Source organism: Lutjanus erythropterus, chromosome 14, assembly GCF_056507025.1.
Source record: "Lutjanus erythropterus isolate fLutEry1 chromosome 14, fLutEry1.hap2, whole genome shotgun sequence".
NCBI lineage: Eukaryota > Metazoa > Chordata > Actinopteri > Lutjaniformes > Lutjanidae > Lutjanus > Lutjanus erythropterus.
The window spans coordinates 7,432,749-7,446,163 of record NC_139330.1 but is presented as its reverse complement, the minus strand read 5'-3'; positions in this window follow the sequence as shown (position 1 = coordinate 7,446,163).

The following is a 13,415-nucleotide window of genomic DNA, read 5'->3' as shown; positions in this document are numbered from 1 at the left end:
GCTGACAGGAGATACGAGTTACTGTCATTATGTCTTGTTTTGCAAATCTGTATTTTCATTGTGACAGAAACCTCTTTGCAACATTACAGCATCATTATTTGTGTTGTCAAGGCTTGTTGCACTTTACCAAGTTAGATAAAACCTAAAAATAAATAAATAAATAAATTATTTTTATTTTATAATTTATTTGAGCTGTTCCTCTATTTTTAAGGCAGAAAGTGGAGTTAAACTCTGAAGGGACATCAGGCCATCTGATACCCATTAGCTACCTCTACACAGCAGCACGACATTTGAGTGTGACATCACAGGAAAATGGCTGCCATGTGACTATGGGGAACGTGTGTGTAAACAGATTTCTGTCCCCACAACTCGAGTAACCAGGCTTGGGAAGTGATGGATTACATGTAACGCAAGGTAGTAGGTGATATATTCCATGTACAGATACATTTTGTAAAAATGGGGATTATTAGCATGATGATAATCATTTTAAAATAAAGAACTCAACATTATAAATTCACTATAATTATAAAATTATAAATTTCACTATATTTTGTACTGAAGTAATACAAAATTAACGGAAAGTAATCAGGTTACATTACTTTATTATTGTGATACTTGGATTAGGTTGGTGACTACATTTTTTAACAGGTAATTAGTAATTGTATCGAAATTCATTTTTAAAGTCCTCCTCCCAACTCTGCAAATAGCCTCCCATTATATTCTCTCATGCAAACACCGTCTCTGGATCGTCTCCGTTCTTGGTCATCACTGCGTCCTATCCACATCTGAAGGCATCCACTGGGGCAGAGGCAGACACAACAGGATAAGCGTCTTTGTCTCAGACTCCTGTCTGTCAGAGACAGCCCCCCCCCCCCCCCCCCCCCTCTCTGCCTCTCCTCTATTTGGGCGGCTGTTACAGAGAGGGCAGATGGCTCATTACCATAAATAGGACAGAGAGAGAGAGTGAGTGAGGGGGCCGAGCACACCGACCAACAGGACCATGCCGCCCAAAACCAAGGAAATGGGAGGCCGTTGCTAGGAGAGAGGAAAGACAGCTTTATGGCAACACAAAGCTGATTCCCCCATCCGACCTCATCTCGCTCCCGCCCCCTCGCTCCCTGCTCTGGGGACCGAGCCTTGAATCTGCTGGCCGGGGACAGATGGTCGATGGGCCCCACCGTCTCTACAGCTGGACACAGGCTACGCGGACACAGTGAGACCTGGCAGGGCTGAATCACACCTCATCCTGTCCAACCTATGAGGAGCAGGAGCAGAAAGTGCTGAAGCCCAGGCCATCAGCTAAGAATAGATCCACACTTGTTGCCCACAGGAAACGTGTGGCTGCACAATAGATGATAATATGTTAAGAGTTGGTCTTTGTAGTAGTGCATTAATGCTCTCTCTAAGATGAAAATCATTCACTGAGGATAATCACAGGCTGTCTCTTCTAAACGCTTAATGGCAATGGTTTGGTCAATTATTGTATATAAAGTTCTAACATGAAACTAACATGAACAAATCCCAACCCCTCATGGAAGTTTTTTTTTTTTCAGCCACATCTCTGATATTTTTAATCTCTCCCCTTTTTTTAAATCTGAGCATAACCATTCGAGTCATTGCCCTTATTTTTAATGACTGCCATGTTCATTAAATGTATCCGTCCGTATGAAATTTTACCCTCCTAAGACCAGGGATGTTGTGCTATTTGCTTAAGTACCCGAGCACACCTATGATGTGCGCACGCATGCACACGCAGTACTGATGCGTGGACCACAGTTGCAACCATGAGCAGTGTGGCTAATCAGTGGAACGGACAGGCCAAGTCATAAAAATTAATGTTCTGATTAATAATGGTTTTGGTGTGGGTGGAAAACAGTGTGTGTCTCCCCAGTGCAATTGTTGGTTTTTATTATTTTATTTTTTCTTCTTTATAAATTGTTTCAATTCTCATGTCTTTCTATTTTAGTGGTTGGCTGGTGGCTGGTCTTAATTTGTTTTTATTTTGTATCCCAATTGGTCTAGTACACCTGTTCTTGTGGCTGCAACTTTTGTGGCTCACTTTCTCTGCAGCACACTGGAATGAAATGCACAACATTAAATTAAGTTTTGCTCACTTGCTGCGTGTGCTTTTACACATGGCGGCACAGCAGCACAACTGATTATGTAATCCTGTTTCAGTATGCTCTGTCCTGTCAAGTTTCAACAAGTTATTGGAGTTTCAGAGAGTTTTGCTGCTTAAATGTCCCACAGTATTTGTTGCAGTGACATTTCTGCATGCAGAGATATGAAACTGAAAGCAGCCTCTCAAGTCATTAGTACATCACTGGAACATCAATACAACACGCAATGAAGAAATCACCTGGAAAGCTCGCTCATGCTTAAATTGTGGCTACTTTCAGGTTATTTAACCACGGTTACTGTGGTGGCAAGTTTACATACCACACAATCAAATGTCTCACTCTCTGGGCACCGCCAGTCTGCATCACAGTTTTCTCATCAATATAGAAAACAGCTGAAAAATGACACCTCTCAGTGCAAAAACTGCCAAAACAACCTGCTCTCTGTCTGATCGGGGCCATATGCTTCAGTGATGATTTGATACTGGAGCACTTGTTTAAAAAAACTGTGAATATTGTATTTCCTTATTTGGAGAAAAAAATGATGGGGTGCCACTCTGGTGCAGTCTGGTGCACTCCAACATTACTACACCTATGCCTAAGACCTTATGGTCCATATTTGTCCTCTGTAGGGGACATGTCACTGAAGTATGCAGTTTATTTGAGACCTGATGTCCTCTAAAAAGAATATCTTAGACTTTCTATTGATGTAACACACATGGGCACCTATATTATAATATATATATATTATTCTGATCTTCATAAGGATGCTATTTTTTTGTTTATGAGAGCCTTAACTATAAATGTCAAAATGCACATTTTAACCCATGTCCTTAATGGGGGAGAGTTGGATTTGATTTTTATCATTTTCAACCATTGCCCTTACTTCAAGAAACAGAGCACTGAGTGATGCAGAGCAGATTTTAGTCCATGTGACCACATGATCAGTCCATATCTAATATAAATCACACAAAGAAGTCGGTCTACCACAAACAGCTGGATCCAGTACAGGTCAGACCACCGAGTCACTGGCAGACCTGCAAACGATATAGGGCATAGTATGTACTTAATTTTCCAAAAATGGTGCAGAGGAGAGGCATGCAGCTGGAAGATGTTTGTCATGTGTGTAAAGTGCAACATGTCTCAAAGCCCAAAACTTTTACTTTATTATTACAAATATATTTATTTCCAATATCCATCAAATGAGAAAGAGTGAAAAAGAAATGTAAATGAAAATGTATCATTACCAAATTGATGAGAAAAAAATGTGTGAATAAATAATAAACATCAAAACCTTTTTTTTCTTCTGGGTCTCAGGAGGGCACCAAAAAAGGGAAGTGCTGGGTGAGGTGAGGCACTCGGAAAGTACATCAGTCAAGACACCACCTCTGAAACAATAGCACATCTGCTCTCACTAGACCTCTGGCTGAAAGTTCAAGAGCAGCCAACTGTCTCACAGACAAGAGGGAGGAGAAATCAATTGAGAAAACAAGATGGTCTGATTTACATACATAAAAAAAAGTCTTAGCTATAAATACATCAGTATGGTTGTTTTTGTCATAGTTTGATCTGAGATCACATAGCAAAATTTGTTTTATTTCTTTTGATTTGCCATAACAATTCATTTTGGTTGATTAGGTTTGGGACGTCTTCCATATTGTCCTCTGGGAATTGGAGCAGGATGTTTGACAGCACTGCATGCATGTGTTGGGAGGGAAGAGGGATTGAAGAGGAGGGAGAAAAGGACAACTAACCAGAACGAGGGGAAAGAAAGCGTGGCAGCAGCATGACAAGTAAGCAGAATAGAGGCGGTCCTGCATCACCTAGCCATCCGCCCTGGTTGCATAGGAACACGAGGGCCATGCCTACCCTGCAGACACACTCCTTTCCTCTCTCCTCTGCCACGCTTCATTACCCAGTGCTCAGCCAGGCACAGAGAGGCACTGCACCACTTTCTCCACACTACAGCCGTGTGCCCGCTCACAGCCAAGCTCCCCTCAGACCCAGGCAGGGTCTACGCTGCCCCCCCAGGCATCGGGTCACACTCACTTTATATGCATAGTGCAGAGACAACACTGGGAGGTCACACCAAGCAGTGATTCCCAACATTTCTGCCCCTTTTTGTGCCACCCACCTTCACTAACACCACCCGTCATGCTCCAAATATGTTATTTTGAACTGACTTTAAAGGTCCAGGGTGCAGGATTGAGTGGCATTTTGCGGTGAGTTTACAGCTTGCAAACACTTTGCTTCACCCTCCCCTTCCAGATGTGTAGGAGAACCTTTGGTCACCTCAAAATCTGTGAAAAACGTGGAAAGCCTCATCTACAACCACTATTTGGTTTGTCTTTTCTGGGCTACTGCAGAAACATGATGGTGCAAAATGATGGCCTCCATGGGAGGAGGACCTGTGCCCTCTATAGATATACAAACAAATACACAATGATTCTTATTTTCATGTGATTATACACTAATGAAAACATACTCATGGATATTATATTCCATCTCTGCTATACTGTGCCAATAAATCCCTCTGATTCTAACACACTGGACCTTTAAACAGGATATCATATGAAGCAGTAGTGATATAAAAGTCAATATAATAGTGGGTTCTTCAAAAAAAAAATTGAGCTGGCAGTGTTTAGGTCAGTTTGGTTACATTTGCATTGTGGCCTTGCTCTGATACTAGCCTACTAGCAGGACTGGCAGATGCTATATTTCAACAGTTTATCTGTTAGGCCTTTATTTTTAGGTAACTATTGCAACTTTTAGGTAATTCATCGTAATTTTTTTCAAATATCTGAAAGTATTTCATACTTTTAGCTAGCCCATTTCTAAAAGACTTTAATCTTAATAATCTTGGGTATTACAGTATTTTATTCATTACTGTTTCAACAATGAATCCATTACTGAGATAGTGCAAATATTCACCTTGGCTATTACACCCAGGATCCAAATAGCATTGTTGGCTACAGATCTGTATGTTTGTCTCCACCATGCTAGGCTACATCCAAATGTAAAGAGCCATATTTGCTATTCCACCCTGGGTGCAAATAGCATCTACCTTTCTTAAAACATATTATAAATTCTATTTAATCAAATCAGTATTTCACAGTCTCTCAGTGTCGGCTGCCCTCTGGCAGCTGCAGCGGTACCCCAGTGAGTGCATGTAGCCCTCAGTGATAGAGCTGTCGGCTGACGTTGTGAATTTATGAGTGCACATTTATTTGGATATGATAAGTCTAAACCGCATGTAAAAATTCATGTCATTGTTCAGCTGTGTATAATTCATATTACCAAACAGCAGGCAGATAATTGTAATGTGTAATGTATATACATGAGAAAACACAGCACACACTTTTTCACTCTGTTGGAAGAACTCAAGCAATCCCTCATACGTGTCATAGCCCACTATGGAGCTGGTAGTGCCAGACAACACTGCTGGGCACAAGACCACCATTGTCCCACAAGATAAAGTGCGCTTGTGACCAAGGCGAGGCGGGGAGGACCCAATGCTGTGAAAAGATAAGGGGACTGTCCAAGAACAAAGCTTTCGGTGTTGCGTTGTTGTTTACAGTGAAGTCAAATGTTTCTCCAGACGTCACGCCTTCATGTCGCTGATGGAGCGTTTTTAACTCGAGGTACATGTCCGAGTGGGTTGTCTTTCCTTTATCCTCCCCCTGCTTCGCAGTTAATTGACTGCAAGTGTTCATTTGCCTGCAAGGAGCAGTCATTAAGGTTGAATAACAAAATTTAGCTTGGCAATGGAACAGCCAGGGATCAATGGGTTAATTCAATTGCCTCTCCATGTGGTGTATTGTATAGCAGAGCCATTCGAAGGCCTTTATATGGGAGTCATGCAGTTTTAGTGTACTTAAAAGTGCAAAGAGATAGCATGAATGTTGGTCAATAAACAGCGCAGAAGGCAATGAAATAAAAAAAGACCAAAGTCCAGGGCTGTGTGTTTGGTGACAAGTAAACAGTCAGGTAAATAAAGGCAGTCTTTATTTAACTTGTTACAGTCATGTTTGGGAAAGTGCTGCCGTTGGTTTACAGCGTAATGACTTACAAACTACTGATTGTTTAAAAGTAATCAGTAAAATGATGGGAAGCTCAAAGAAAAGACTAATCTGTTTATTTCTGTCTCAACCATGGGGTCAGAACCAGATGGTTGTTTAGAATATAAATATTATATATAATATTGTGATTCAAAAATATGAAAAATAAAATAAAGTTTAGCACTACAGCATTAGTAAACTCTTGTTTTTTAATTTCCTTACTCATTTTACTTTATTTGTCTCTATATTTCTCCCCTGATCATCCATGATGCCCCCACACTCACCCCCATACCATCACAGATGCTGGTAACAATCTGGATGGTCCTTCTCTTCACATCCATGATATCTGAACATAATCAGTAACATGGACTCGTCAGACCACAGAACACTTTTCCACTTTGTGTCAGTTCATCTTATTTTATTTTATTTATTTAGGCATATTGTATGCTCAGAAATATCACCCTGACTTTGTGCAATATGGATTTGCAAACACCAGGCTGATTATTCTGGGGGGTCGCGAGTCCGAAAGGTTGAGAACTTCTAAAAAGGTTCTCCAGATGCAAATGGTTCTGGCTAAAACCTCTGCCCCTCAAGGAGAACCCTTTTGCACACTGTTTGCAGACTGAACTACGTGTTTCCTCAGAATGTGGTGCGCGATGGGCTTTGAGATACGTCTTCCTTGTTTGGTGGGTGTGTCGCAGGTGTTATCCAATCAGCAGCGATGTGTATATAAACAAGGCTGTATTAAAAGGGCCTGATTACTGCGGCTCCACTGAAGGTAATCCATTACCCTCCTACCTATTTAAGTTTAGTGGGTGTGGTGGAGGCTTTAAGCAAGAATGAGCCTCTCAGACAAGCAGGAGGGTTTTGTATTAATTATGCACATAAACTGGGGGGGGCTCAGGGTCACAACCTGCTAGGGGGGCAATCACTTGTAGCTACGCCCCTGCTTTGGCTCTTTGAAATGATTATACCCAGTCAATGGAAGTCTTGTCTTAACTAGGCTACAAATACATTTTGTTTACCCCGTCGTTCAGTGAGCAGCGATTACTGAAATAGATGCGTAAAAATGGGTAAAAACCATTTAACAAAGCAGTAGTTACACAGTCCTGTCTCATTAAACAGTTGAGTTCTTTTTAATTAAGCCCAAGTCAAATTGAACTTAGTGTCCTTAGTTCATACTGGCATGCTTAATCCTCCACTGGAGCAAACTGACACTTAGGCCTGTTTATACAGAGCGTTTGTCCAATCTAACCTGGACAAATAGACTGAATCAATAGAGAATTACAGGATATTTGTTTGACTGTTGAGGATATAATTCCTCTGCCCTACATGTTGAGCATTTTATTGCCTGTGCATTAGAGGAGGCACTTATCAGCTGACAGATAACAGACAATCAACACACTGCTGACACAATTCATAAGACCCGGTTAGCAGAAAGGATTGTCAAACAAAGGCTTCTGTAGGCAAACACGCTCTTCAGCTCCGGATAACTGCAGGCAAAAGCTGGGAGAACCTCCAGGGAAAACAAAACCTGGAGAACAAAGAAAGTGTTGCATTTGAAACAAGTTGACCACGCCTGGCTGCTCTGCTGACAGTTAGAGGGCGCGTTCAAGAGACGTTTACACTATTTTACCTGCAAAGACATAAATTTAGCCTTTTATTGAGGAATACTTAAAGATAAAAATAAGCTGTCTGCAGTGCTTTTTGTGCTCTCAGGACTTCTCGTGCATGTCTGTACACAGCAGGTGGCCTCTCACAGCTTCACAGACAGTTGAGGGAGAATGCAAATACTACCTGTTTAACCAGTAACCAGTCTGGCCATACATATCTAGGAAAATGAAAAGCTATATACAGCCTCAGTGCAAGTGTGTGCACACGCATCCGAGTGTGTTTCTGCACGTGCGTCTGTGCATGTGTGTTGGCACTCTTTAATCTACGTCACAATTCTCTGGATGACTCCTCCACTTCGCATTTCAAAGGAGGTTCAAACTAATTAGCTCAGGGTGCCGGTTGCCTGTCGGTCTCACTCCCATAACAACTGCAGGTGATTGTTACAGCTTCTAATTCCTCTAACGGTGACTTTATATACTACACTCCATAATGTTTTCACCTGTCCGAGAGGAATAAAGTGGAACTATCTAGAAAAAAACAGTCCAGTTGTCTGCCAAATTTTCAGCCCCTTAAAGAAACCCAGAATGCATTTCTCTCTCTGTCATTACACAGCTTATTATGTGTGTGTGAGTGCAAGTAGAAAGAAAATGGTAGACATGCAGTACCTGCATGCTTTGAACGGATATGCAAAATTTATTTACAGAGAGAGCAAGAGAGATTATTTTCAGTAGATTTCAAAGTCTGTCCTCAGACAAATCAAATGTGAAAGTTCTGAAAGAAGTTTTTTTACTGATTGAATAATTGATGTATGAGTAAGTAACCATGGAATAAGTTGGATGATGTACAGTGTGCGGATGATGATTGTAAAATTAACTCCTTTAGGGTGATTCAAGACCTGGACCTGGTCATAGTTCGTGATCAGTTTACCTTGAATGGTTACAACATTACGACTAATAATCAAAATCTTATATTCATAACTTTGGAACCTCACTGTGCTCTGCACAAATACAGACAGATAAATACTCTGCGCACCTCAAGAGTACATCTTAAACAAAGAGTTTCTTCTGGAATGTGATTTATCTTTTACAGTTTTTCACCTCCACGCTGGCAAGTGTCAGCATCTGTGTCCCCACTCCAGAAACCAATGCTATGGAGAAAAAAAAAACAGAAAACAGAGCGCGAACAACAAAGGCAAGAGGACGGATCGAATGAAGAGCAGCATACAAACAAGGGTTGTCACTAATAGAGAGTTTTATGAGCTCCAGACCTGCTGAAATGGAGTGCCGTGCGTGTGCAGCAGCTCTTATCGGCTCGCTGGCAGCAGGGGAGGGTGAGAGCTTCCACACTTGCGCTCCGTAAAAATGGTCTGATTCATTTTCCGCATGAGAGGGTCTCACTGGGGCGGCATCAGACCAGCCAGTCCACACAGATTTATGGACCATTAAAGCAGCAGGCCTCCTGACCGCCGTGCCACCATAGGCTGGCTGTGCTAAGACACGCTGCACCCTCATTCATGCTCGGTCACTACTCTCCATCAGCTTCCTCATTGTTCATCCCTTCATCAGCACCACTTTTACTGCCTCACATGAACTCCTCTCATAGTCTGTAATCCTACTATTCTTCAGCTGTGAGCGGTTTACTGTAATTATTCTCACCCATTGTTAAGTTTACACACTCCTCACAAAGACCTTTTTTTGTTATTCTTTCCTGTCACAAAAAGGATCATTTCTATCAGCAGTCTCAGCAGACAGACAGCATGTTATATGGTCCAGAAAATGCTCTGAACATATCTGATGCTGGTCAGTGGGGCATGTTGTTTTAGCCTAACAGTTTTACAATCAGATTAGCACCATTGCAGGCACACACACTAATGGGTCTGTCTTTTCAAGGCATCCTCCATCAACTGTTTCCTTGTGATTGATGCATCTTCTTCTTCTCTCTGTCTCTCATTTGCTAGCGCTGCAACTTCATCATCCCTACGAGTGATACTGGAAGGAAAAAAATGGGGCAGAGTCTATGCTGCGTGCCGGCCCTAAGAATAGCTCAGCGTGCAAGAAAATTATGCCACAGCAACCTGCACTGTTAAAAAAGTGTATTTCAGTATTTCGTTGTGAATGAGTCCCATTCAGCTTTCTGCTTCAGTGATGACAGTCTATTTCTGAGGATTTTAACAACTTGAAATTACACCCCGTTCCCTTAACCTGTTCTGCTTATGTCAGTAAAAGCACATCAGTTAGGTTTCTCTTAGTACTGTGTGTCTGGTGTCAGTGCATCCACGTCTTTTCCAGGTGTTTCTCGCTGCAGGTGAGCCGCCATTTTCTATTGGTGACTCGGAAAGAAGTTTGAAAGTATAATATGTCACATTTCCATGTTAAAATCCTAGACATGTGTTATATATTTAGTTGAGTTATCCCAAATATCTCCAACAATGTTCAAACACAGAGAAATCTGTAATTTATTGACAGTAATGGTGCGTTTCCACTAGCTAGTTGCTAGTTGCAAGAGAGTTGCCCTAATTACGTATCTTCATAGTCTGATACTTAAACAGTTTTACATCAAACTGTGACTCTCTTGACATGTAAAACATTTAAATTGTCAAACATCACGTGTGATTCATGCCACAGTTCAAATGGAATTTGCAACTACATTCCTGCAACAACTTTGTGTTTGTAGGGTAAGGAGCAGTATTTTTAGTTTATCTGCCTTAAATTTCGGTTGCATTAATGCAAATTGTTGATTTGAAACTCGCACATGGATAACCACAAAATGTAACATCAAAAAAAAAATTATCTAAATAAAAATCTCCTCCTGCTTCTTTTTAATTGCCTAATGTACGGCTGGATGTTCTTGTTTTATGCTTATGTAGGTCATATAGCGACATCAGTTATAAAGCGAGACTGTTTCATAACCACTTATAAACAAGTTGTAGTAGCTTTAACTTGACCATCTGTATGTTACCAACTGAAGTGTTTTTTTTTTTTTTAAAGTTGGTCTGACACTTTTTTCAGTCTGAGCAAAGCCTAAAAACATGAGTGAATGAATATTGTACCAGAGTGCTTGGCCAGCACTGTTAACCTTCATTTCATGGACATCTTTGTTGAATAAGTGAATATTAAAACATTTAATGCCATTTTTCATCTTCTGCGTAGGCAAAAATTTATCTATTTGTAGTTTTCTATTTGTAATATGAAACAGCCTAATTTTAATGAGCGGTAACAAGCCACAGATCAACAACAAAAACAAAAAACATTCCAGAGTATCAGTCATGTATTCACTCTGACAATTGCCTTTTACGTTGCCACTGCAAAGCCTGTTTGTCCAGTTGAAAGAAGGTGAAAAATAAGGGTGTGCATCGACAGCGGTGCACGAGTATTTACAGCACTGCTGCATGGCAGGTATTTGGTCTTATACACAGTGAAAGCAAATAGAGAGGCTATTAGATCAGTCCACAGAGAGCTACTCATGTACGCTTATGAAATGGAGTGGCTGGGATGAGTAAGGTATCACCGTTATGTGAAAGTTACAGTTTGGTGTGAAGTCACTTGGCCAGTAAAGCTCATCAGATAGCCGGGAAAAGACACAAAACCCACCTGCCCCCGACCGGCTGGTATTTCCTGGAGCACTTTTCCGTCGTGTAAATAACAGGTATCAAGGTTCCTACACATTTTCCATTTCAAAATTCTATACTTTCCTTAACTTCTCCGTAGACTCTTCAGGCCATATTTGATATCTAGCTGTTTTCCCATTTGGAGTATTTAGCCAACCAGGCTTTGTGTTCACAATGCTCAAGCCAGCCAATGGAAAACTTGCATTGATGTGGCCACTGTGTCCTATGCAAAATGTTGGATGACACTCCATTGTCAAACATCTCTGCCTGTAATGGAGGTAAACTAACTGGTGCTACATACACATACTATCTTCCCTTAACATGCAGAATAAATACTATTAGATTATTGTTCCCCCATATTTTATCTCTCTTTTATATATAAAAATTGAATGATGAATGATGAAAGTAGCCATAAAGGCTAGGTTACTTTGCACAGAAAAGTTAGTCCATTTGTTTTCTAATAACAGCCAGCCGGTGGGGGAAAAGAAGCCAGCTAGTCAGTCCATAAACACCCAAATGTAGTGGCCTCTGGAACATCCTAATGCCACTATTTCATCATATTCACTGATCCTACAGATAGAATCAGTAGGATTTATGTGTTTTAGCCCAACCAGTCCATGAATGGCTATTCAAACCACACCTATTCTTGACTGATCAGAACTTTTGTAAATAAGAATAATTAAAACATAATTTGGAGCATCTCACAATAGTTTATGTAGTTTGTCAATGGCAAAAAATAAAAATAGAAAAGTAATGCAGGACACATTGCCTGTTTATCTCCCTGCTTGCATGGCCTTTTTCATTCTTAGAAATTATGAATTTTATTTTTTTGAAAACAGAACAGGGACAGTATTCTCTTCTTTCCATGCTTATCCAGACATGGAAATTGCTAAAATCATATTCTTCAGTTCCTACAAACTGTGTAGGAACCATGAGGTATGTGCAATTCTGACTTTTCACACATGCACAAGTAATGAGTTTCATCTTATAGTAAACTAATCATACAAAGAGCATGGTATTAGTATTATTCAGCTATATAGTGTATAGACAGAGAGAGGCTGCTGCATCAGAGCCAAGCACATTTTTAAATTAATTTGACCCTAACCCCCTTTTATTTTGAAAAATGATTCGATCTATGCCCTGGCAAGGCACAGTGGCGTGTTTACCAGTATGTGTACTTAATATATTCAGCAAAGCCAGATTGCACATCATAATTTTTCTTGAATGCACTTGATGACTGTTAGATATCGAAACAAGAACACTACATAACATAAATAACATAAATTAAGTAACTGAGGAACACTATGTATGCAATATACAGTAACAAATATACATCATTTACTGTAGGGGTGTGCTATTGTACTGAGTTTTATAAACAAAGTCTGGTTTGTTGAACATTTTATCATCATTTCTATCATAAATTATAATTAAAATGTACTACAATGCTATCATGGGGACCCAGGGGCACAGTGAAGTGTTAATCCGTCCTGTGTGCAACTGCAAAATAGAACATAATTGTGCTTTTTTTTTCTTTCTTTCTTTTTCTCTCCCCTCGTGTCCTTTCTTTGCTTTGTCTAAGTGCTCCAGCATCACCCAGCATGCGTCTGTTGTGTGTATACAGGTCATGTTGGCTCCTTGTATCATCGTTTACTCTAGGAGGGGCCCTGTTGAGGGTCCACTATCGTCACGGGGCTGGGTGTGGTGACACATCCTTTCTCTCCGCCCCGAGGTGTTTGTGTAGCCTAAATAACGCGGGAGTGTTTTGTGTGTGGGACCAGTCCGGCTTGATCACTCACACATTTTATTAATTTAGAATTAATCTACCTCATTCTCAATAACACTTTATAAGTCAATAAATCTGTTTAAAAACAGTTTTCCTCTTCTATGTTACGTTACAAGCAGCTGGCGATAAAAGTGAAAGCACATTGCACGATGCAAAATAGGGATGGCGTGCGCGTTCGCGGAGCTCCTGCGCTGCGGCAGTTGCCAGGGGAGATAGGAGGGGAGGGGTTTTGATTG